The sequence below is a fragment of the Ictidomys tridecemlineatus genome, chromosome 2, assembly GCF_052094955.1.
Source record: "Ictidomys tridecemlineatus isolate mIctTri1 chromosome 2, mIctTri1.hap1, whole genome shotgun sequence".
NCBI classification, from domain to species: Eukaryota; Metazoa; Chordata; class Mammalia; order Rodentia; family Sciuridae; genus Ictidomys; species Ictidomys tridecemlineatus.
The window spans coordinates 211566142-211591851 of NC_135478.1; the positions used below are offsets into that span (position 1 = coordinate 211566142).

At 38.0% G+C, this 25710-nt stretch overlaps 1 long non-coding RNA gene across 9 annotated transcripts in view; it reads right to left on the reverse strand.

Moving 5' to 3' along the window:
• The window catches only part of LOC144375462 (uncharacterized), a 43210-nt gene that overhangs the window by 15205 nt on the left and 2295 nt on the right, over positions 1 to 25710 (reverse strand). For 4 of the 9 annotated variants that reach the window (XR_013435418.1, XR_013435417.1, XR_013435415.1 and 1 more), the window contains exon 2: positions 1924 to 2512. The exons of 1 other annotated variant lie outside the window; for it this stretch is intronic. This is a non-coding gene — a long non-coding RNA (uncharacterized LOC144375462). The remainder of the gene's footprint in view (positions 1 to 1923; positions 2513 to 25710) is intronic. 4 more of the 9 variants (XR_013435411.1, XR_013435412.1, XR_013435410.1 and 1 more) reach the window with 2 other exon arrangements.

The following is a 25710-nucleotide window of genomic DNA, read 5'->3' on the forward strand; positions in this document are numbered from 1 at the left end:
AGGGACCAGAAAGCCAGGATAATTACCCACCAGACTGCATTCATCTTTGGCTGAAGGTTTCTCTGAAGGCATTAACTCTCTAGCCCTTTCAGCTTCTTTGCAAGAGTCCAGGGCTTCCTTGGTAATAAAAGGTCCCCAGGCAGAGAATCAAAGTGTTCCCAGTAGACAGCCTGTGAATGTAGAGCCAAGTCTTGAGGGGACATGGGTGAGGAACCCAAGCGTGAGACTATCTGATATTACCCTAAGAATGAGTGAAATCAGAGAGCGAAGGTGTCCATCATCAAAGCTCTAGAGTATTCCAATATTTAGAGGTCAAAGAGATAGAAGACCCAGCAAAGGGGACTGAAAAGAGGCCAGTGATAAAGAGAGAGTGGAGTCCTGGAATCTAAGGTAAGAAAGTGCTCCAAGCAGGGAGATCAACCATGTCTAATGCTGAAGAGCAGTCAAGTAAGGTGAAGACCGAGGATTGACCAATGGATTTTGCAACTTGGAGGCTACTAGTGACCTTGACAGGAGGATTTTTGGAGGTGAGGTTCAGAATAGGGAATAGATTTAAAAAAGAAGAGAAAATGGAGACAACCTATATAGACAACTCTTTTAAATAGTTTTGTGGTAGAGCAGCAGAAAGGCAGTTGGAGGGGGCATAGGGGCTAAATGAGAGGCTTTACATATGTGCTTGTTTAAGAAATGTTGCTGCATGGTTTTATGTTGATGGGATCCATCCAGTTAAGAGGGGGGAAACCATGATGATCTGTGCATAATGGCGTACACTTATAATTCCACTGATTCAGGAGGCTGAGGCAGGAGGATGGCAAGTTCAAAGCCAGCCTCAGCGTAAGTGAAGGCACTAAGCAACTCAGTGAGACCCTGTCTCTAAATAAAACAAAAAATAAGGCTGGGGTTGAGGCTTAGTGGCCGAGTGCCCCTGAGTTCAGTCCCTAGTACCAAAATAAATAAATATTTAAAATAAAATATAAAAATGGGCTGGGTTGTGGCTTAGTGGTCAAGTTCCCCTGAGTTCAATCCTCAGTACCAAAAACAAAGCAAAACAAGAAACAAACAAACAAAAACCATGATGAAGGGAAAAGAGCAAAGGGAATGAGATCTTGCTACAATAGAAGGCAACTTCCTTAGGAACACAAGACTGTTCAGTCATCAGTAACAGAGGAGGAAGAGGGTTTGGTCAAAGAATACAGACAGGTGGTGAAATGTGCAGCAGCACTCTTCTAAGAGGTTCCAAGTTGGACAGAACCAAAGAAGTCAGCTGATACTTGGTGACTGATGAGGAAAAGCTGTTGGAGAACTGAGGCGAGAGGAGAAGGTATGAACTTTAATCATCCAGAAATTGAAAATTGAAGAGGGAACTGGAGAAAGATCAAGCAGCACCAAAGGCTCATTGGAGGTTAGTGGCCATAAATTAAAAGTAAGAGCAGTTGCATGTTTGGGTCTTTCTCTAGTATGTTCAGCTGCTTGGGTACAGGCTTTGAATGTAAGCTACACGATGTGTGCAAGAGTGGTACACAGTGGGTTGATTGTGTCTTCCCAGAAAACCTTTCCAACTCCTAAGTCCCAGAACCTGTTACTATCAACTTATTTGTTTTGTGGTACTGGGTCTGAAGCCAGGGGTGCTTTACCACTGAGCTACATTGCCAGTCCTTTTTTAAAAAATTTATTTTGAGGCAGGATCTTGCTAAATTGCTGAGAGTCTTGATAATTGCTAAGGCTGGCCTTGAACTTGGGATTATTCTGCGTCAGCCTTTAGATCACTGGGATTACAAGTGTGCTCCACCATGCCTGGCTATTATTATTATTTGGAAGCAAGATCTTTGGAGATGTAAGTAGGATAGAGGGAGATCAGATACACATGGAGACACAGAAATGAAGGACAATGTGAAGATGGAGGCAGAGACTGGAGTACTGTACCTGCAAGTGCCAAAAATTATTGGCAACCACCAGAAGCTAGGATAGAGGCATGAGACAGAGCCTCTTTCAGACTCTCCAGAGGAAACCAACCCTGCTGACACCTTGGTTTTAGACTTCTGTCATATGGAACTATAAGAGAAAAATTATTTGTTGTTGTAAGCCACCAGATTTGTGGTAACTTGTTAAGGTAGCCACAGGAAATTGACAAAAGGTAGTGAACTAAAATTTCAGTAAAGTAAAAGTGAATGGTTGGGGAAAAGACAAGGAAGCATTTCTTGGGGACAGGGAAAGAGACAGGGACCACCAAAGTTTCTAAACTTTGGGACATTTCCTTTAGACCCTCTAGAAGAATATGGCTCCTCTTCCAGAAACCACATATCCGGATAGTCTGAGGCTATTTTGAGCCCATTGGCCCATTTCCATAAAAGTGTTTACAAATATTTTGTTCTCCAGGAAGTCATGACATTCTGGTTTAATCAGCCTGGTCCTGTGGTCCTGAAGCTTCAGCTAGCAGCAGGTCTGTGCTGAGCAGTCTGTCTGGAGGAGGACCTCCCCGATTCTGCATTCTTGAAGGCCTATCTTGTTTCATCTGGAACGAAAAGAGATGACCAGCATTGCACTTTGATGCTTTATTCATTTGATGCTTTTATTTATTCTGTTCTTTGCATTAAGTTCCTAACCTCACTTAAGGAGTTCCTGCTTATCCTTTAAAACTTGCCCAAATGTCTTCTGCTTTGTCCTGAAATAGCAAAATTAATTATGGTTCCTTCCATGTGCTCACAGAACTGAACACCTCCACTTATGGCTTATTAAATTCTATTATAGCTTACTTTTTTCATTTCCTGCAACACTCCAGAGGAAGCAGCGTGATTTATTAATATCCGAATCACTAGTACTTTCTAGAACCTAGCTCAACAAATAATGTTCATATCAATTAAGGAAAGCAAAACTTGGTAAATCTACATAACATTCAAAATTTTCCCAAAGTATACAACTACTATGATTTAACTCTATTTTAGATTTCAAACTCTTAGAATTTGGCAAAGGAACAAAGTGCCATGAAAGTTAGTATGTCTTACATGAGCAAAGAGTTCAGGGCAGAATATGGACATTCTTGGCTTTGCCATTATGGTCAGGGAAGAACTTCTTTCCTACAGATGAAGACGGTTCCCCAGGATCACAAGCTCTGTGAGTACATGGCAGGAGTGGGGTGGGGTGGACAGAAACTTCTTATTTGGAATTAGAGCTCAGCAAAGGCTTTCTGGTATTAATCACTGAAAAAGCCCACTGAAAAAGTCCTTCATTTGGTCACTGGAGAAAGCTAAAGTTTTTATGCCAGATGGTGTTCAATCTGATGTTATCATTCCAGGGGTTGTCAAAATGCCTCCTTTCATCATGTTTTGCTTAGAGTTATACCTGGAGTTTTATGTATTTAGAAATATTCAGAATGACCCTTAGTTATAGGAAAAAAAAACACCTGCTCTAAGCTTATATGTAAATATGCTCCACAGAAAAGATGAAATTCCAGTGAAGAGAAGCTGAGGGTAAAAATATAAAAGGAAGGTTTGAGTAGGTAAGTGGTGTATGTTCCCATGAGAACATGCAGCTGCTGCCAACAGAAACTATGGGAAAAAATTACACACTCTATGATTCAGGTTAAAATCAAATTTGTAAAGAAGACAAAATACACATGAATAATCCCCTTTCATCCACCATGATCATTACTATCTCCAAGTCAAAAGCTGGCCAAGAGTCACAATGAAAGCCAGACTATTATGACAACTGCAGATGTTTGCACTAAATAATCTCCCCATTCAGGAATTCCAATGGCTTCTAACATCCACCACACAACATTTAAATTTCTTAGCTATTAATGTCCTCATAATATGGCATCATCATTTCTATCTCACCTAATTTCTGACCCTTTCCCCATTTTGGTCAAGGAGATCTTCTCACTATCCCCTAAACATTCATGTTCATTCCCAACTCCAAAACATTTCTCACACTTTCTATCTCCTAGTACATTTCTCTTCTTCTTAATCTAGCCAAACCAATATATTCTTAAATTTCAATCCTAGTACCAGCTGATCTTTACAGTTTGTCACTGCTATGAATTTCTATACTGCTATTCATGAGGTAGAAACTCAAGCTAATGCTTCTATTGAAATCATCCATTATTTATGGACACTCTTTGGTTCACACAGTGTGCTAGTAGCATTATTGAGGTTTCTTGTTGATCTTTGAGCTATTTCCTTTGATGCCTAGGATTATGACTGAGATAACCAAGGGCTTTTTGCTCCTCTTGAATCCCTATGCTAGGGAAACACTTTTCTATCTTCCTTAGGGAGAGAAAGCATTGGGGGATCCTGAGGCGTTGAAAACTCTTGGGATCTTCAACTTGAAACCATTCCTAATTGAGGGGCTCTTGAATAAGCCCCAGTTAAGCCACATATAAATTTCTGATGAGGAAAATGTTGTATAGAGAAGGGAGTATTAGTTTCAGACCCTTTGACCACTTTTTGGATATCTGGGTTGAAGAATCTCCAGTGGGCATATTCATTGGAATGTGCTGAGTCTCACCTCAAGATTCAGCATCAAATTAATTCTGAAACTTGATGGGAAATAAAAAATGGACAAGGCTATATATTCAGGCCCCAAAGCGTGGCATTCATGGTTTAATTATGAACAGAAAATGGAATCTTCATAATAACATTTGCCTAATACCTGAAACTTTAAAATGCTGTTATTTGTATGACAATATCACCTATCTATAAAGGACTGGGGATGTACTTGTGTTTCTGGAAGCTCAGAAATTTAACCTGATATTTTTCAAAGTCAATCTGGTTCACTCGTGAAGATTGAAATAAAATTGAACAAACTTTGGTCTATCCTCAAATTACCTTTCTTTCTGTTGCTTATTTTCTCTGTATATTATTGTAAAAAATACTAATTTTCCCTCTGCAATTCTACAGGGGAAGTGTATTTCTCCCACCACTTCACTTTTGGGGGGTTGACCATGGGACTTGCTTTGGCAGAAGTGACACAAATAGGGCCTTGAAATGTGCCTCAGTGGTTGGGCCTATCCTATTTTACATCTGTCATCTCCACCATCCCGACCTGTCTGGTGTAAGGTGAGTGAAGTCACATACAGACCCTAAAAAATGCAATTATATTTTCCTGTGTCTAGCTCCAGTGGTATAGTGTGCTTCAGACAAATGTTTCTTTCTTTTTTTATTTCTTTTGATACCGGGGACTGAACCTAGAGCCACTTTACCCACCAGACTACATCTCTAGCCTTTTTTATTTTAAGACAGGGTCTAAATTGCTTAGGGCCTTACTAAGTTGCTGATGCTGGCCTGGAACTTTTGATCCTCCTTCCTCAGCCCCAAACTGCTGGGATTACAGGCATGTGCCACCACACCTGTTTTTCAATTTCTGACACCACACTTCCATCTGAGTTGGGAATGCACAGAAAGAACTGTGATACCTTTACATGCACAGCTACTTAATTGAGTCCAAGCTCAGAGGAATCTGATTTTGATCCCTCTATCTATCCCTGAACTGCTGAGAACTCCAAGGCAGGAGGCTACATCAGCCAGGAGCTTAGCAAGAAAGAGAGTATACTCAACTTAGTTGGGTAGAGGCTTTTTCATAAAGGAAATATTTAGAGCTGTAGGTTAAATAGAGAACCTAGTAGGGATGCTTGCTATCAGAGAGGAACAACAAGGTGCTCTTAGGATCCCCAAGCCTGAAGAGGAGGAAGAAAAAACTGTTAATAGAGTTTGGTTAAGAGGGGTGCATTCAGATGGATAGTCAGCTAATACATTTCTCAAATTGGCATAAGTTGTTTCCTAGCATATTAATTCTTCTACATACAATAAAATATAGTGTCTATGTATCGAGGGGCTGGATGCAAAAAGGGCAGCCCAACTGTGGCATAGCTGTAGTTTTGGTGATCAGGTCATTGACAAAATCAGTGAGGCAGAGTGCGTGGAAAAGAGTAAATATCCTGATCTCTCTCTTTCCTCCCATTGGCCATAGGGTAAGGAACCTGAGTGACATATTCCATAGAGGTCAGGATCCCAAGACAAACAACATAGCAGGGAAGCATAGAGGATGGATTTGTAAATATTCAAAGAAAAACCAGGATAGATATTCACTACTTGCCCAGGTTTCCTCAGGTAAGAAAGCATGCATGCAAGAGGGGGCACAGGAAGACAGATATTATGTTTACAAGGAAATTGGTTCTGGAGAGTTTACATGTCTCTGATTTTGAACTGAGTTGTTAAAAGAATGGAAAATTTAAGAATCTGTAACAGGTCCAGTAGAAGCATGGCACTATGTTGACCTCAAGAATTTCCATCATGAGACAACACTGTGGCACCAGATGCTGAGGACGCCTTGGTGAGGTGAGGGATGAGACTGAGTAGGTTACTCCTGTGGGAACTGGAGCTCATTTGTACTGGGCAACTCTAGAAGGTAGCATAGAATATGCTTCATTTATCCTACCCAAAGGATGAGAAAGCTGGAGAATTCAGATTTACTCCCACTCTACATTAGTTGGAGGGCTGTTTCCAGAGGTTTGGGGTTTTTATTTTTGTTTGATACTGACAATTGAACCCAGTGTGCTTAACCACTGAGCCACATCTCCTTTATTTTGAGAGAGCCTTGCTAAAGTTCCCAAGCTGGCCTTGAACTTGCCATTCTGCCTCAGCCTTCTGAGTCACTGGGATTATAAGTGTGTACCACCATGCCCAGATATTTTCAGAGATTTTAATTCCTGGATACTTCCAACCTTTCTGGCACCTAGAATGCTCCTGTGGTCAGAAAGTGCTCTCAAGCTAAGGGAAGCAAGAATTTGCAGTAGAGGGCTATTGGCTTGATTAAGAACCTTAGTGTGGAGGAGATATGGGTCACTAAATGTATCTACTTCAGAGGCATGACTCATTGCAAACGCACTATTAAAGCTCCCTCTTACTAGCAGAAATCCAAAAGACTGGCAACTGAAGGTGACTAGATATGGAAAGCACAAACTATAATCTTACTTTCTTTCCACACAAGGTCCTGCATGCACCTCCTAAATCCCCAGGCAAGCACTGAAGGTTAGGCTGATGGAGGTCTGAGAAAGATTTGTTTCTCAGAAGACATCAGGAACCGGTCAGGAGAGAAGCTTTAGGGAACACATCCAGCAAGAAAATGCAATGCTTTTTCATCATTGAGAATATAGTGTCTATATTCCTTGTAAATAATAGCTTTCTTATGCTGTAAATTTTAATCATCCTATATTATCCTATTTATTTACAGGCTGAGAGCCATAAGGATTATCTCCTCAAAAGGAAATGGCTTACTGTCCTTCAGGCACAAGGTCCACATAGCACTGGTTTTTGTTGTTGTGTTTTAAATTTTTATGGGTGTCTCAATCTCACTTGAATACCAGTCTTACAAGCTTTTTGGATCTCTTTAAACACCAATCTGAATCACCAACAAGACTTATTTGTAAGTCTAAATTGGGAAATGGGGCAGAGTCCAGGGAACTAGATATTTTTTTTCTTTTTTTGGTACTGTGGATTGAACCCAGGGATGCTTTGCCACTGAGCAACATCCCCAGTTCTTTTCATTTTTTGAGATGGGCTTAAGTTGCTGAGGCTAGCCTCAAACCTGAGATCTTTTTGCCAGCATCTCTTGAGTTTGGGGCATGCACCACCGCATTCAGCTCAAGCTAGACATTTTTCATTGTCAATTCTCAAAAACTAATTCACATGTAACATTAAATCTGATTTTCTTACCTCTTGACTTCACTGGAAGGATTCCTTGATAAAGAAAATAGGATAAGAAGGCACTAGTGAATGCCATTTTTTAAAAAAAGTCTAAAAGAAGCACAGTATTTTGCTTCAAATAAAATCTCCTTATATGGTTGCTATGGTTTCAGTTGATGGTCAATACATGTAATTACTTAGTCAAATTATGAAAATCACAGCCATTGGAAGTAGCCTGGGTGGCTGGGAGCTCTGGCAGCATTGCTTGAATAGTAGAACAGAAGAAGATCATGCCTGAAGATACATGATTTTCTTTATAAAGAAATGATACTTTCTTTAAAAGGACAATAAGAGCTGCATTCACATAATGTGTAACTATACATACTGCATCATCTAACTTCATATTTGTTGGTTGCCCAATAGGTAATTGGAATGAGTGATTAGAAGTCTTAATCAGTGAGGTTCCAGTTAATTAATTAACTGAATTTGTCTTCTTATTCTTAACTTTCAAGAAGGAAAATAATATGACAATGAGGAAATGTTAAGTAATGTGTTTTATTTTCCAGCACATCTGTTTCCCATCTATGGCATCTTGTAGTACATGGAACATCTGGTACCTCAATTTTTGTCAGTCTGGCCTTCATGTTTTACAAAGTCCCTTCAATTACACTATTTCCTTTAACCTCTAAGTTTTATTGCAATATTCTGTTGATGAAATAATTGAGTCTAGAGAGAGTCTAAGTTGTGTTTGAAGTGGTGATTTCCCAATTATTATATATACTACTTCATCCAATAGATAGCTAAAATTTAAGACTGAATTACCAAGTGTTAGTAAGGATATGGAACAATTAGAAGTAACACATATCGCTGATAGAGTATAAAATGATAAAATCATTCTCACAAAGAGTTTGCCAGTTTCTTATAAGGTTAAAACACTTACCTTCTGATCCAGCAAACACAGTCTCATGATAAGTGAAAACATATATTCACAAAAGGACTTGTGCAAAGAATGTTCATAGCAGCCTCACTAATATAATCCAAAACTGAAAACCACTCAAAAAAAGAACAGGTAAATAAGTTGTGGTATATTAGCACCCAGCAATAAAAAGTAATGAATTACTGTATTGATATATGCAACAATATGAACAAATGGAACAATGCTGAAAAGAAGCCATAAATAAAAGAGTATATATTGTGTGTTTCCACTTATAGGACATCTAGGATACGTGAAATTAATGCAAGGGGAAAGCAAACTAGTAGTTGCCTTTAGGGGGTTAAGGAATCAATCCCAAGGAAGGATTCTTTCTCATGAGAGAGAAATGTGGTAAGGGTGTAGGTATGCAGGTATACCCAATTGTCAAAATTATTCAATTAAGATTTTCACATTTCAATGTATGTAAAATTTACCTTAAAAACTGTAAAAAGAATAATCATTCTTTAAAAAAGTAAAGACCATTTATTGGGACCATTTATTGATTTTACTTTTTTAGAGTAAAAAACTGTTATTTTTACAGTGTTTGGGGACTGGGTGATACAGATGAAATAAGAGTGGCAGATACTCATAATAATTGCAGCTGTTTTTTTGTGGGGAGTGGAGGGATTAAGGACTGAACTCAGGGTACTTGACCACTGAGCAACACATCCAGCCCTTGTTTGTATTTTTTAAATCTAGAGACAGGGTCTCACTGAATTACTTAGCATGCTTCTGCTGAGGCTGGCACTGAACTGGCAATCCTCCTGTCTCAACTTCCCGAACTGCTGGGATTACAGGCTGCGCCACTGTGCCCGGCAGGATTTGTATTTTTGGTGTTAAGGTTATTGTTCTATATATATCCTGGAGATTAGTGCTCTGAGGTGGAGGTGGCAAAGATTTTCTCCCATTCTGTAAGCTTTCTCTTCACATTCTTATTTCTTCTTCTGTGAAAAAGCTTTTAAGTTTGATACCATCCCCTTATTGATGTTTCTTTCTTTCTTTTTCTTTTGGTATGGGGGATCAAACTAGGGGCACTTAATCACGAGCCACATCACAGACCTTTTATATATTTATTTAGAGACAGGGTCTCACTAAATTGCTTAAGGCCTCACTAAATTGCTGAGGTGGCTTTGAACTTGTAATCCTCCTGCCTCAGTCTCCTGAGCTGCTGGGATTAGAGGCATGCACTATGGCTCTGGGACCATTTACTGATTTAATTTTTTTTTTAGTTGTAGATGGACACAATACCTTTATTTTATTTATTTTTATGTGGTGCTGAGTATTGAACCAGTGTCTCACACATGCTCGATAAGTGCTCTACCACTGAGCCATGACTCCAATCCTCCCATTTGATTCTTGACTTTACTTCTTGCACTTTATGAGACTTGTTGAGGAACTTGGTTCTTAAGCTGATGTGATGGAGTGTTGGACCTATATTTTCTTCTAGTAGATATAGGGTTTCTGGTCTAATTTCTAGGTATTTAATCCACTTTGAATTTTGTGCAGGGTGAGAGACAGGGATTCAATTTCATTCTGCTACATATGGATTTCCAGTTCTCCCAGCACCATTTGTTGAAGAGGCTATCTTTTCTCCAATATATGTTTATGGCCTTTGTCTAGTATGACATACTGTATTTATTTGGGTTTGCCTCTGTGTCTTCTATTCTGTTCCTTGGTTTTCATGTCTGTTTTGGTACCAATACCATCTGTTTTGTTACTAAAGCTCTGTAGTATAATTTAAGGTCTGGTATTGTGATGCCTCCAGCTTTCTCACTAAGGATTGCTTTGGCTATTCTGGGCCTCTTATTTTTCCAAATGAATTTCATTATTGCCTTTTCTATTTCTATGAAGAACATCATTGGAATTTTAATAGGGATTGATTGAATCTGTATAGCACTTTTGGCAAAGGAACTAAATACTTTACAGAAGAAATATAAACGGTCAGCAAATACACGAAAAAATGTTGAACATCTCTAGCAATTAGAGAAATGCAAATTAAAACTACACTGAGATTTCATGTCACTCCCATCAGAATGGCAACAATCAAGAATTCAAGTAACAACAAATGTTGGCGAGGATGTGGGGGAAAAGCGTACACTCACACATTGTTGGTGGGACTGAAAATTGGTACAGCCACACTGGAAAGCAATATGGAGATTCCTCAGAAAACTTGAAATGGAACCACCATGTGATCCAGTTATTCCATTCCTTGGTATATACTCAAAGGACTTAAAAAAACAATGTATACAGTGAGGAAGCCACATGTTCATAGCAGCTCAAGTCACAATAGCTAAGCTATGGAACCAACCTTGGTATCCTTCAACAGATGAATGGAAAAAGAAAATGTGGGATATATGCACAATGGAATATTACTCAGCAATAAAAAAGAATGACTTTATGACTTTTGCCTGAAAATGGATGGAGCTGGAAACTACTATGCTAAGTGAAATAAGCCAATCCCAAGAAACTAAAGATCAAATGTTCTGATTTGTGGATGCTAACACACAACAAGGGAAAGGGGAGGTAAGAATAGAAGTTCCAATAGATTAGGCAAGTGGGCTGGGGACATAGCTCAGATGGTAGAGTACTTGCCTTGCAAGCACAAGGCCCTGGGTTCAATCCCTAGCAACACACACACACACACGTTAGAGTCTGTAAACAAGTCAGGATGGCGCCTGGCATTTTGCCAGAGAAATATTAGAGTCTGTAAACAAGTCTGGATGGCGCCTGGCCAAATGCCAGAGGGAGTGGTTTGTGAAGTAACGCCAGCGAGCCATTAAGTGTAGAGATTCCTTATTGGTTGACTGATGTATTTAGTTTATGTTAATTAGATAAGCTGTGTGGAATGTATAAATACTGTTCCTGTCCTACAATAAATGGCTTCCACTCCTGCTGTATCAACATACACAAGTTGCTCGTCACCCCCCGGTTATTTTGCTGCAGCCAGACTGCGGCGCGCGCACACACACACACACACACACACACACACACACACACACTTATCAATAGATTATACAAAGGGGAAGGAAGGGAAGGGAGGGGGACAGGAAATAGAAAAGACAGTGAATGAATCTGACTTAACTTTCCTATGTACACATATAAATACACTACAGTGAATTTCACAAGACTGGGGTCCTAATTAAAATAAAATATACTCCATGTTTGTATAAGCATGCCAAATTATTAAAAAAATAAGAGGGCAAAAAGGCAGCTTCCAGATTGCTGGTAATACTTTATTTCTTGATCAGGATGTATTGGGAAATGGGGCAGAGTCCAGGGAACTAGATATTTTTTTCTTTTTTTTTTTTTTTGGTACTGTAGATTTGGTATTCTGAATTTGTTCATTGTGATAATTCATCAAACTGCATATTTATATGTGTGTGATATTTTAATAAAAATAAATTTTTTAAAAAGTAAAAAAATAGTTGAAGTTGAGCTTTGAGTAAGTGGAGTTTATTATAATAGTCTATGTATATATATTTGAAAATTTCCACCAAAACTTTTTTTTAAAAAGACAAGTAAAAATGACCAAAAGGCTTTCAGGGAACTGAAAATAGTTTGATATGGCTGGAGCAGAGACTTTTTTTCCACTTTCATCTCACAGGAATCTTCCCAGACAATGGTGAACTAAAAACACCAAATCTCTAACTCACATCTTATTCCACAGCATGGATTACAGTGACTAGCTAATGTTAAGTGAACAACTAAAGTGTCAAAAAAGACATTTACATCTCAAGTATAAACATAATTTACCAAATATTGTTCCTTGAGGTACCTGGCAGCAATTGGAATAGTAATTAGCCATGAGCCAATTGGCTTCCATGTTTATGGACATGTTTGTGGATACAGGATCAGACCAGTAAAATATCCTTTCTTGACTTAGTAAAGTTCCTAAATTACAGCACACCCAACCTACAACTAATAAAAAATCTGTCTTATAAATATATAAGAAACATGTTCAATAAATCACCCTACTCATCACTTCTTAATTTCAAACAGGGTACTGTCAATGGATGTTTCAATAGAATTTTTTTTCATCTTTTTTTTTTTTTCTCTTTTTGGTACTGGGGATTGAACCCAGAGACACTTAATCACTGAGCCACATCCCCAGCTCTTTTTAAATGTCATTTAGAGACAGGATCTCACTAAGTTGCTTAGGGCTTTGCTAAATTGCTGGGCTGGCTTTGAACTCATGATCCTCCTGCCTCAGTTTCCCAAGCTCTGAACCAAGGTGTGAACCACTGCAGCCAGCAAATTTCCTTCATCTTAATGCATTGCATTTATGCATGTGAATGTGTGTGTGTAAAGTTGGAACTCTTTAGACTTAAGAGTGAGTTATGGATTGCTTTTTTAGCAAGGGAACTTAAAATTCCCTTTTCTTTTATAGATGAGGTAACTGAAACCAAGAGAGATAAGATTCATCCAAGGTGGCAAGAGGTAAAACCACGTCTCAGATCTTCTGATTTCTTCAAGCTGGGGTAGACTATATACTACAATGTGCATTAATCTGAAATGCTTTCCATTAGCTGCGTCCTCTTTAATAACTCAAGATAAATTTATCTTGGTGATCAGATTACTACAAAAATACACTATTGTTCAAGAGTTTTCCAGTGCACAGGTAAAAATATTCTTTTGCCCTGTGGAGATTACAATGTTGCAACAAGATGACACTTCAAAAGATGTTGGAAAGTACCGTCAATTCACCATTTGCTTATACTTGACTGCATAGAATTAAACTGCTAAGACCTTTTCTTCTTCTTCTTCTTTTTGTCTTGCTTACCTTTTTATATGGATACTACCACATAATCTTCATACTAGTGTTTTTCAAGCTGTGGGTTACAATCCATTCATGAGTTAGAAAACTGACTTAATAACAATTAACTTTTTAGAAAATGAAATTAGAGTAGAAAGCATGAACAACACACACACAGGGCAAGTATTATTTTGTTAAATTTTGTTTCAGTCTTGTACATATGGGTGCACACTGGACAGCAATGTAAAAAATGGCCTATTTTTTCAAACACACTTTAGAGCCAATGGCACTCACAGGGACTCACAGGACTTTAAAACGCTTTAACCCTGATTACCCTTTTTCAACTGACATGTCATATTGCCGCAATTTTATTTTGCAGTACTGGGGATTTAACCCAGGGTTGCTCTACAGTGAGCTACACCCACCAGCCCTTTTTGGAGACAGGTTCTTGTTAAGTTGCCCAGGCTGGCCTTGAACTTGAGATCCAAGTCATAGGCATTATAGTTATACATCACTGTTCTCATTTAAAAAACTACACAAATGAGATAGTTTTTCCATGATCTTTTTTTTTCTTTTATTGGTACATTATACTTATATGTAATAGCATACTTTGTTGTTACATAGTTTCATGATCTTTTATCATAACATAATTTTTGGACTTATATATTTTTCTAATTTGTGTCTAATTTTTTTTTATGGTTCTGGGTATTAAACCAAGGGATTCAAGCACTAAGCAAGTGCTCCTTACTATTGAGTTATATCCCCAGCCCTGTGAACATTTTTTATTGTGGTAACATTCACATAACATAAAAGTCACCATTTAGTCCTTTAAGGGGGCACACTTCTGTGGCATTTAGTACATTCACAGTGATGTACAACCATCACCACTATCTAGTTCTAGAACACCTTCATCACCCAAAAAGGAAATTCTATATCATTAAGTAATCACTCCCCATTTTCCTCCCCCTAATCTCTGGAAACCAATAATTTATTATCTGTCCCTATGGATTTATCTACTCTGGATATTTTAAATAAATGTAATCATACACTATGTGACTTTTTCACTTAGCACAATGTTTTTGAGTTTCTTCCAAGTTTTACCATCTATCAGCTCTTCATTCCCTGAGTGGATATACCACAATTTATTTATTCATTCATCCACTAATGGACAGTTAGGTTGTTTCCATTTTATGCATTGTTTTTGTTTTCTTCTAACTTTTGTTCACGATATATTTGTTAGTATCTTCTTATAAGTTATAGCTGATTGAATTTAACCTTTCCAAACCAGAAGGTCTTAATCGGAGATTTACATTTGCTTCTTCCTGGATCCAGGGAAGATTACTGATCTGAGATCACTCTGGTCCCCTTAAAAGATACTGGACTAATCGAAGAGTTTTATCATACTTTTTGCAAAAATAATCAATGCTTAATCTTCAAATCCCAATGCTTCAACCCCAATTCCAGTTTTAGTTGTTTATAATTTTCATTTTTGGTACCTGGGATAATTCCTTATTTCTTGTAACTGATGTACAACACATAAAAAGGCATTTGGTCTTTGTCCCTGGTTCTTGATATAGAACTCCAAAAACTCAGAATTTCCTGAACGATAAAGACAATAGAAGCATCTTTGTTCTAATGAGGTGACTCTTGGTGGGTCTCTAGATAGCTTTAGAACAATGACTGTTTGCCAGAAAGTCTAAGACCTTCTAGGCATGGTGGTGCACATCTGTAATCCCAGCCACTTGGCAAGCTGAGCAGGAGAATTACAAGTTCAAGGCCAGTCTCAGTAACTTAGTGACACTCTGTCTCAAAATTAAAAGGGGTACTGTTCAGTGGTAAAGTGTCTCTGGGTTCAATGCCAAGTACTACCACCACCACCACCAATAACAACAACCAAAAGAAATTTTTAAAAAAAGAAGAAAGAAAGAAAATAAAGACCAAGGCCTGGCTGGAAGTTTGGAACATTCAGCCCCATTCTTCCCACCTTCAGGGAGGAGGGAGGGACTGGAGAACGAATCAGTTGTTGATGGCCAATAACTTGTATCTTTCATAAAGATGAAACCATTAAACCCTCTCCCTATATGACAGAGTTCAGAGGGTTTTCAGGTTGGTGAATCTATTGAGATGCTATGAGGGTGGCGCTGCCTGATAGTACACGGAAGTTCCACGTACCCCACTACCCTACTTTTTACCTATGCACCTCTTCCATTTGACCATTCTTGAGCTGTAGATTTCACAATATTCTAGTAACAATAAATGTACTTCTGAGTTCTTTGAGCTGTACTAGGAAATTATGGAAATGGAGGAGGGGGTCATGAGAATGTCTAATTTGTAGCTGGTGGTGGAAGGCAGGCAGGCCTGGATTCACACCTGTAATCTAAGGGTGTGTGTCTGGTGGAGGGAGGTAGCATACTATCTCTGTATTTATCCTCCTCCTTTCATGTTAGGTCTCAGTAGTACTGGATTGGAGTTTCTCTAGTGGTTTGTTTAGTGAAAGCTGACATATGATTGTTGGTTTATAGCACTACAGACTCTCATATGATTACAGATGCTGCAGCTTTTTCTGCATTGTTGAGAACTCAAGATGACCTGTATAGCACATCCTCATTTCCTTTTCCAATAATAGAAGTAAGCTATGGAGGCAGCACATATAGGAAAGATGCAGCTAGGCTGAGTAGAACAAGGAGCAGTGAAGGGAAGCTGTACACATTCACAGAGGCAAGGAGGGCAACTCCAAATACTAAGAGTGGACACAGGGCTCTGTCTCACAAATCTAAGCTGGGACTCAAGAACACAATTGCTCTCCTACTTCAACAGCCTTCTGTAATGTGTGGGGTTTGTCAATTAAGGTCTCCTATCTCTCTCTTACTCACTGATGGAAGCAGCAAGGAATGACAAAAGATGAGACACATACATAGTGAAGGGTAGTTAGAGGGATGTGGAGAAACCAGTCAGTCTATTGTGGACAATAAGAAGTGATGGCAACCTGTACAGCAAAAGGGTTATTTAGTCAAAAAGGATATTTAAGCAGGACGGCATGCCTGTAAAACCAGTAACTCAGGAGGCTAAGACAGGAAAATCAAAAGTTCAAGGTCAGCTTCAACAATTTATCAAGACCCTGTCTCAAAATAAAATTTAAAAAAATAAACAAAGCTGGGGATATATAGCTCAGTGGTAAAGTGCTCCTGGGTTCAATTCCCAATACAAAAAAAAAATTTAAAAATTATACGAGAACATGGCATACAATTTTGGTGCCATAAATGGAAATCTAGATAAACAGATACTTATATAGGAAACAAATAACCCAAACTGATTCATGAAGACTTAGGAGACCTGAACAGACCAGTAGCACCAGAAGTGAGATGTGGGGCTGGAGGGTAAAGAGCACATGAAAATATTTATCTTCTAAAATATCTACCCAACTTGAATGATTTGGCAAGAAAACTCCATCAAATATTCAAGAATGCTAATAATTTCTATATGTTTTTATTTCAGAAATTAAAGGATGGATAAGTATTAAATAACTACATATTACATAGTATAAATCTAGGAATATAATACTTATAAAATGATCAGTTAATAGATTTTACTAATAGAATAATAGACAATGCAAAAGATCAGGATCTAGTAATCAGAACAGAAGTCACAGATGGGAGAAGTATCCAGTTTGGAGTCAGGTCAAAATATGGGAAAATCATTTTTTCCTGGGAAAGAAAAAGAACAGATAATGAAGGTCTACTCAGACATTAAGATGCCTAGGGAGTTTGCAGTCATCCAACAGACATATGGGTTAGATGCTGAGCCTGGGCTTGGTCTCAGTTATGAGAAAGAAATCTATCTGTCACTTGGTGACTATGGCTCATTCACTTCAACTCTGGGAGGCCTATATTCTCACCTGAAAAATGGGCTAAAATGATGCATATGTCAAGATTATTATGAGAATTTCATGAGACAAGGAGCATGCAGTAGTCAGCCAGAGCCTGGCACAGGGCTAGGCACAGTTGCTACTACATTGATCATTACTATGTACCTAGAAACTGAGACCTGACAAGGCCCTTGTGTGCTTTCTCCTCTGACCACCAGAGAGCAGACCAATATTGCCCTTCTACACTTTAGAGAAAAGCACTCAAGTTCTGAAGCCGGAGACTTCAGGGTAGGTAGCTGCTGCCAAATTGGTGCAACCCCTACTGAAAGCCGTGTGGATACTGCTCAGAAAACTTGGAAGGGGACCACCATTTGATCCAGTTATCCCATTCCTCGGTTTATACCCAAAGGACTTAAAATTAGCATACTACAGTGACACAGCCAAGTCAATGTTTATAGCAGCTTAACACACAATAGCTAAACTATAGAACCAAACTAGCTGTCCTTCAACAGATGAACGGATAAAGAAAATGTGGTATATATTCACAATGGAATATTACTCAGCCTTAAATAAGAATGAAATTATGGCATTTGCCAGAAAATGGATAGAGCTGGAGAATATTATGCTAAGTGAAATAAGCCAATCCCCCAAACCCAAAGGCCAAATGTTTTTTCTAATATGTGGATGTTAATTCACAATAAGGGGGATGGCTAGGGAAGTGTAGAGTTACTTTGGATTAGGTAGAGGGGAGTGAAGAAATGGGAGAGATATAAGGATAGGAAGGATAGTAGAATGAATCAGACATTATGACCCTATGTACACATATGACTACACAACCAGTGTGGATTCTATATCATTTACAATCAGAAGAATAAGAAATTATACTCCATTTTATATATGATGTGTCAAAGTGCATTCTACTGTCAGGTGTAGAATTTACTGTCAGGTGTAACTAATTAGAACAAATTTTAAAAAAGAAAAAAACTGAATGGCTCAATCACTTGACAACTATGACAATTTCTGTCAGAAAATATCAGAAATGTCAGAAAAATGTGGTATATATACACAATGGAATATTACTCAGCCTTAAAAAAGAATGAAATTATGGCATTTGCCAGTAAATGGATAGAGCTGGAGAATATCATGCTAAGTGAAATAAGCCATGTTCCAAGCCTGGTACAATATAGCATGCCTATAATCCTAGCAACTCAGAAGTCCAAGGCAGGAGAATTGCAAGTTTGAGGCCAGCATCAGCAACTTAGCGAGGTTCTAAGCAACTCAGCGAGAACTTTTCTCAAAATAAAAAATAAAAAGGGCTAGGAATGTTATTCAGTGGTTAAGTGGATCTGCATTGAATCCCTGTTTTTGTAAGTATCTTTTTGCTTTTTTGTCTTTTTCTCCTGATCATTGCAACCTTGCCTTATACTGGTGACAAGCTGAGGCTTAACCTCATATACAAGAAGCAAAACTATACTGACAGAGAAGATTAGAAAAGTAGGAACTCCCATCATATGTGAACCCTCTTCAGAGACCTCTGAGCTGGATTCTGATTAATGAAAGCTGCAGCTTCAGCTTCCACTTCAGAAAAGGAATCTGGGGTGGAGAAGAGCAGCAGATGCCTATAGCTCAAAAAGAAAGGTCTAAGAAAAATTGACAAAATATTATCCAAAAAGAAAAAGAGTAATTAGTTGACAGTGATTTTTAATTTTAAAATAAATGCTGGTGATTAAGATGCAAAGGGAAAGCCAAGCCCGGGGACGGGGTATAGAAAAACTGTGGATCAAGAAATATACGAAACAGAAGACTGAGAAGAATAGGAAAGAGAATAGTCACTCAGGAGCCATGATTTCCGCAGTCTCTGGAGAATCCCTGGCAGGGACAAACTCTTGAAGTCCTCAGATTTACTTAGAACTATAGCCATGCTACCTGGTAAAGATGCTGGTAAAGCTAAATATGCAAATGTTGGAAAACTTTCCCCACAAAGTAGTAAAAGATGCATGAAGAAAAAAAAGGCCATTCAGATGGCTAAGTTATGTAACGGTGCTCTGGCTTATTGGAGGCTATGTGACTGTGAAGTGAGAACAAGACACACAGGGCTGAAGAAGAGAGAGCCCTCAGCACTTTAAACAAAAAGACTTAAAGAGAAAGAACAAAATGCCAACAGAGAAGGACTACAAAGAAGGATTGTCTGATTGTCCAGTAGTCATTTCAACAATGACAAAAAAAAAAAAAAAGAGTAGGACACACAAACACTTCTCATTTGAAAAGGACATGGGGTATTACTGTGTTTTCATTTGATTATGTCAGTCTTTTCAGGGGAAAAACAATAATTGATTTAACTCTAGCAGATTCTTTGGATCATTTTAAACAGACTGATCACAGTAAGTTTACATTTCAGATATCAAAACCATGGGGGGAGGGAAGAATAGAAGTTCATTGGATTAGACAAATGGGAATGAAGGGAAGGGAGGTGGATGGGCATAGAAAGACAGCATAACTTTCCTATGTTCATACATAAATACACGACCAGTGTAACTCCACATCATGTATGATCACAAGAATTAGATCCTAGTTAAAGTAAGTTATACTCCATGTATGTATAATATGTCAAAATACACTCTACTATCATGTGTATCTACAAAAAAGAAATAAAAAATAAAATCAATTTATATGTTGAAAAAAAAATCAAAATCATGAATGAAAGTCTCCTGTATTAGGAGTAATGAAGTAGTGAAAGAAACTTCAATGTCCTGCCATGGGATGATGCTATTACCCCACCTCTTCCCTATCAACAAACTTGTGGGAAATTATCACTGCTTTATGAAATGTGTTAATAATGGTATTGATAAAAATATGTAGAACACTGTTAATGAAAATGATTTTGCTGAACAAAGTAAATCTACAATTTTAAACACTTATTTGTATAATTCAGCATGTAGTCTACCCCAGAAATTTTATTTTCAATTTAGTTCCTACTTCACACCTCACTCTCCCCAAAACAAACAAGTAAATTAGTCCACAGACTTGTTCAAATGGAAAGTTGTGAAGTAAATATGGAAGAATATTAAGATGTCATAAAGCTGGACTTAGAAGTTATTCCCTAGTAAATTCTGTTTTTAAATATTTTTAAATTTTTAAATCCCCAAAAAGAAAAGATGTGTCAAAGTGCATTGATTAGGGTTAATTCAATGAGGAAGGATAAGAAACTCATTGTAGGCAGAAACAGCAACATGTGCAAAGATATAAAGCAATACCATTGGAAATAAAGGTAAGAGGCTTGATAAAGGTGCTTGACAGGAAAAGGAAGAAGATAATGGGAGAATAATTAGTGGGAGTAAGAATCAAGGTCTAGTGAAAGGAAGTCAGAAGATGCTACAGTGGCTCCCACCCCATTTAATGACATCAGAGATATCAGTGGACAACACATATAATTAAACACTCATTAAACATCTCTGGGAAAGGAAGAGAACTATCATATGCTAAGCACCCATTATGTAGCAAGTGCTTTACATACACTACCCTGTTTAACCTTCCCAACAACCCAGAGGTAGACAGTATTATTCCTATTTACCTAAGGACCCTGAATATCAGAGAGGTTAACTAACCTACCTATATAAGTAAAAAATTGCAGAGCCAGGAATCTGTCCAAGTCTGATTCTATACCATAGATTTTTTAAAAGGTGTTTGAGATAATTTAAAAACTATAAAATTATCCACTTGAGGTATATGATTTGATGAGTTTGAATGAATTGAATATAGTTGCGCAACCACTACCACAATTCAATTTTAGAACCTTTTCCATCACCCTATGAAATTCCTTTATGTCCATTTGAAGTTCATCTCTGCTCCCACACCAGGCTCTCAGTAACCAGTGATCTGTTTCCTGTCTACAATTTTGCCTTTTCTGTTAGTTTTATATATGAAATATATAATGCACAGTCTGCAAAGTTTCCTTATGTCACTGTGTTCTCAAGAGATGCAAGTAGTAATAAGTGTTATGCTGTATTCTTTTTAAGGGTACACAGAAATTCACTTTATAAGCCAACAAAAGCAATGATTCTTTCACATCCATGACTTTTATGGTCCATCTCTTCAGTAAAGGAAATACATATGGTTTTCAAGAATGGTATAATGGAGTGTTTATAAAATCATGATTTCACCTCCACTAACCCTTTGGCAAATACAAATACATCAACAGACAATAAATCAAATTAAATACTTCCTTTTTGAAATATTTGGAATGACAAAAAGTCATGATTTGTTAATTACAGACTGTTGAGGGTACTTCTTGAGCACCACGCCACAGTAACTTGTTTATCATAGGCACTAAACATATTAGTTCACTTCCCTCAAAATTTCTAATGCAAGTTCTTAAACATCTGGAGGCATTTGATGAATAGTTAGTTGCTTATTGATTTGTTTATTAAGCTCAGATTCAGAGATCTGAGGGTTTTACTTATTTTTCTATTCCTCCCCCATTTTTAGAGAGAAGATAGAGATGTAACAAAGTCTAAGGAGATAGATAAATTTAGAAAAGAGGGATATGTGTGTGTGTGTGTGTGTGTGTGTGTGTGTATATATACACACACATACACATATAGAAAGTATATATATATGTATATATATATATACTTATATACATGGAAAACATTTGACATAATATTTTGTTTGAGGATTTGGAGCTGAGAACACAGATCCCTATTAGTTCTAAAAATATTTCTCTACAGCAGAAAAACCCTAGCAAGGTCAGATTCCTGGCCCTTACTTGCTTAGTGTTCTAATAGTGATAGAAGTCCTTGCTTCTACTATCAAAGTGATCATGGATCACAACAACCTGAGTTTTGGCACATCATCCCACCTAGAATCACCATGTTTCAGTCTTTGCCATTACATCACTTTGTAACTCATAATTAGTATACAGAGCACCAGGCAGAAGAGGAATTTTCCTTTTTTTGTTAACTTTTAATGCTCTGGTTGCCAAGTGACTTATCTGTTTCTCTTGTCTGACACCTCACAGAGTGGCAATGTCAGACACTAGTTAGGACACTCATCTAGCAGGAAGAGACCAAAATTCAGTTCTCTCTCTGGCTGACGATACAACACTGGTAATGAATCACTTACTCTTATTCTTACTTGAAAAGTTACCAGTAGATAAAGCAAATCAAGCTATTTCCTAAATTTATTTTATAAGGATTCTTTTGAAAATTCAGATGGGACACAGAAAGTACTTTGTCTCCCTCATGTTGGAGACAAAGATTCATCAGTTAAGTAGTTCCTTCCGACATAAAATAGCACCTACAAGTAGTAGAAATAACAGTGCTCAAAGTCAGTAGAGAACTAGCCATCTAAAAAGGTGCTACCCAGGACTCTATTTTTAATGCTCACACCCTGGGAAAACATTTTACATTAAAAGAGCTCACGTAGAAATACAAGATAATTTCATCATTAAAGTCTTTTGTCCTCTGTTGTGATTTTCATGCTGTTTTAGATTTCTTTAAAATGTTTTCCTCTCTGCATACTTTTCAAACCTCTCAGGCTTCAGTTATGCCAACTGACTAGCATCTGTGGCCCACACTTGTTTTGACTAAGTGATCACATGCCTTTCTCTACCTAGCGCAGTTGCTGTAACCTTATCTGCTAGAACCAGCCTTTCATTGCCCTAAGAGGGCCTCCCAGTTGCATGCTATATTTGCTTTTCCCTAGAAGAAAAAATTGACAAGGTGATTTCATTCTATACATAAGAAATTATATTGTGTTCTTCTGAGGTGTGTGTGTGTGTGTGTGTGTGTGTGTGTGTGTGTGTTGCTGGGGATTGAACTCAGGGCCTTATGTATGCAAGGCAAGCACTCTACCAACTGAGTTCCCAGTTGGGTCCTCAGTCTATCACTGAAACTTTTTTTGAATATTTTTTTTTCCCTAGATGTAGGAAATGGACATGCAGATGGATATGCAATGCTGAGAATTGAACCCAGTGCCTCACACGTGCTAGGCAAGCGCTCTACCACTGAGCCACAACCCTAGCCCTATCACTGAAACTTTTTAAAGTTAAAATTTATTGAGCTCTTTTCATATATAAACTTTTTAAAATACACAATAACTTTATAAGGTAGCTACCATTATGCCCTTTATACAGCCAAAGAAATAAGGCAAGGATGTCAAACAAGTTGCCTGAGATCACATGGTTGGTACAGAGTAGAGCCCACACCCATTTCCCACTGCAATGTTGTACTTCTTTGAACCTATAAGTCCCACTGTGCCCCTGGTGTATTATTATTAGTCCCCAGTAAAACATTTGCACTTGAGATTCAACCTGAGAGTTAGGAAACTTTCATTCTCATTCTGAGTTTTAAGTGCTCTTGTTCACAAGCAATTCTCTCAGCCACTTTGGGCCTCAGTTCTTCTCAAATATAAAATAAAGGGAGGTGAACGGACAGAACTGAGGTCATTATGTTATGAAATAAACCAGGCTCCAAAAGACAAATATCACAAATTCTCACTTTTGTGTAAGCTAAAGAATTTGATTTCAGCTGAGCAAGGTGGTACATACCTGTAGCCACTCCCAGATACTTGGGAGGCTGAGGCAGAAGGATCACAAGTTTGAGGTCAGGCTGGGCAACTTAGCAACAGTTTCAAAATAAAAAATAAAGTGGCTGAGGATGTAGCTCAGTGGTAGAGCACTCCAGGGTTCAATTTCTAGTATCCTATCCCACACACATTAAAAAAAGGAAAGAAAAAATATGGGATATAAATTATGATTTCTCAAGTTTCTTTCAGATCTAACAGTTTGAGTCTACACATCTAAAATTTAATATTAGTTCTTATAAGTGTGTGTGGGGGTGCATGTATCATAATTTATCTCAACAAGCTCCTAGGATCTGAATGGATAATTTTTTTAAAGACATGTGCTTATTTATTTGTATGAAGTTCTAGTGAAAAAAGGAGGAGGGAGCATAATCTTCTCTTTCCCTGATGCATGCATTTATTGAGCTCCTGATACCCAATAAAGTGGACCAGTTGTAAACTAAACCAATAGGATTCATATATTCATAGCTTGCAGACCACAAGGGACAGATAATGTACAATGTAAATATATGTATGTAAAGTTCTAGGAAGAAGATTTGCATGATACCGTTACCATATGTAATTAACCTAGGAGGTTCAATCCAAGCAGGAATAAGTTTACCTAGAGAAAAGATCACTCAACTAATATTGAAATATTGAACAGCAGTTTCATTAAAACAAGGGAGTGGGGTAGATAGATAGGGAAAATACATGTGAAAAGGCCGATTGACCATGGGAAAGAAGAAGCTCAATGTGAGAACCAATAGGGTTAGGTGTATAATCCTAGCTCCTCTGGAGGCTGAGGCAGGAGGATTGCAAGCTCAAGGTAGGCATGACCAATTCAGCAAAATCTTGTCCCAAAATAATAAATTAAAAAGGGCTGGAGCCAGGTGTGGTGGCATAAACTGTAATCTTATTGGCTGGGAGGCTGAGGCTAGAGGAAAACAAGTTCAAAGCCAGACTCAGCAATTTAGGGAGGCCCTAAGCAACTTAGCAAGAACCTGTCTCAGAATTAAACATAAAAGGCTGGAAATGTGATTCAGTAGTACAGAGCCTCCAGGTTCATCCCCAGTACCACAGGGTGGGGTGGTTTGGGGAGGGAAAGAGCAATGGGAGGCCACTGTTCTATAATAGGAGAAGATGGGGGGTTACTTGTGACACAATCATAAAGATATTCTACCAATACCACCCTGGCTTCCTAAAAGAGAGTAAAAGTGGATTTAGAAATACTGCTGAGAAAATGCAGGCAAGCGGGTCAGCCTAGCTTAAGCTAGTTGTGCATGTGTGTATGCTCTCTAAGAGTACTTCTAGTTTCCAGTTTTAGCAAGGCGGTGGGACTTGTATTAAGTAGGTTCATGGTGGGGGCCAGACAAACACTGGCTGATTACACTAAATTAAGGGTAGCAGACTTTGATCTAACTTTGAAAAAGGTAGTGGGTGTGGTGGGAGACAAGATACCAGCAGCAAAAAACAAGCTCATGATGTATCCTGATATTGTTAAGACAAGGAGACAGTCCAGAACCTGGGATACAGGTCTAACTCATTCTGGAGTTTGATGGAGGAAGAAAAACAATGGTTATGCCAGGCCAGGAAAAGGTAGAATAGACTAGGTCAGTGGATGGTGTTTTTATGCTTTATGGAATTAGTTCAGCTCAACCTAGAAAAGGCTAAAGACTCCGTGTACATAGGTGTAAAATTATTTTGACTATCATAATATGGTATTTTATTCAAGTCATGAACAAGACAATCCTTCAAGTATTATTATAGGTAAATATTAACACATAACTGAAAGAAAAAGAGACAACATGGCTTTGATAATTTATTGCTTTCTCATTTCTTGTGTGGATAAAAGCAGGATTACAACAAAAGTCGTTTGAAG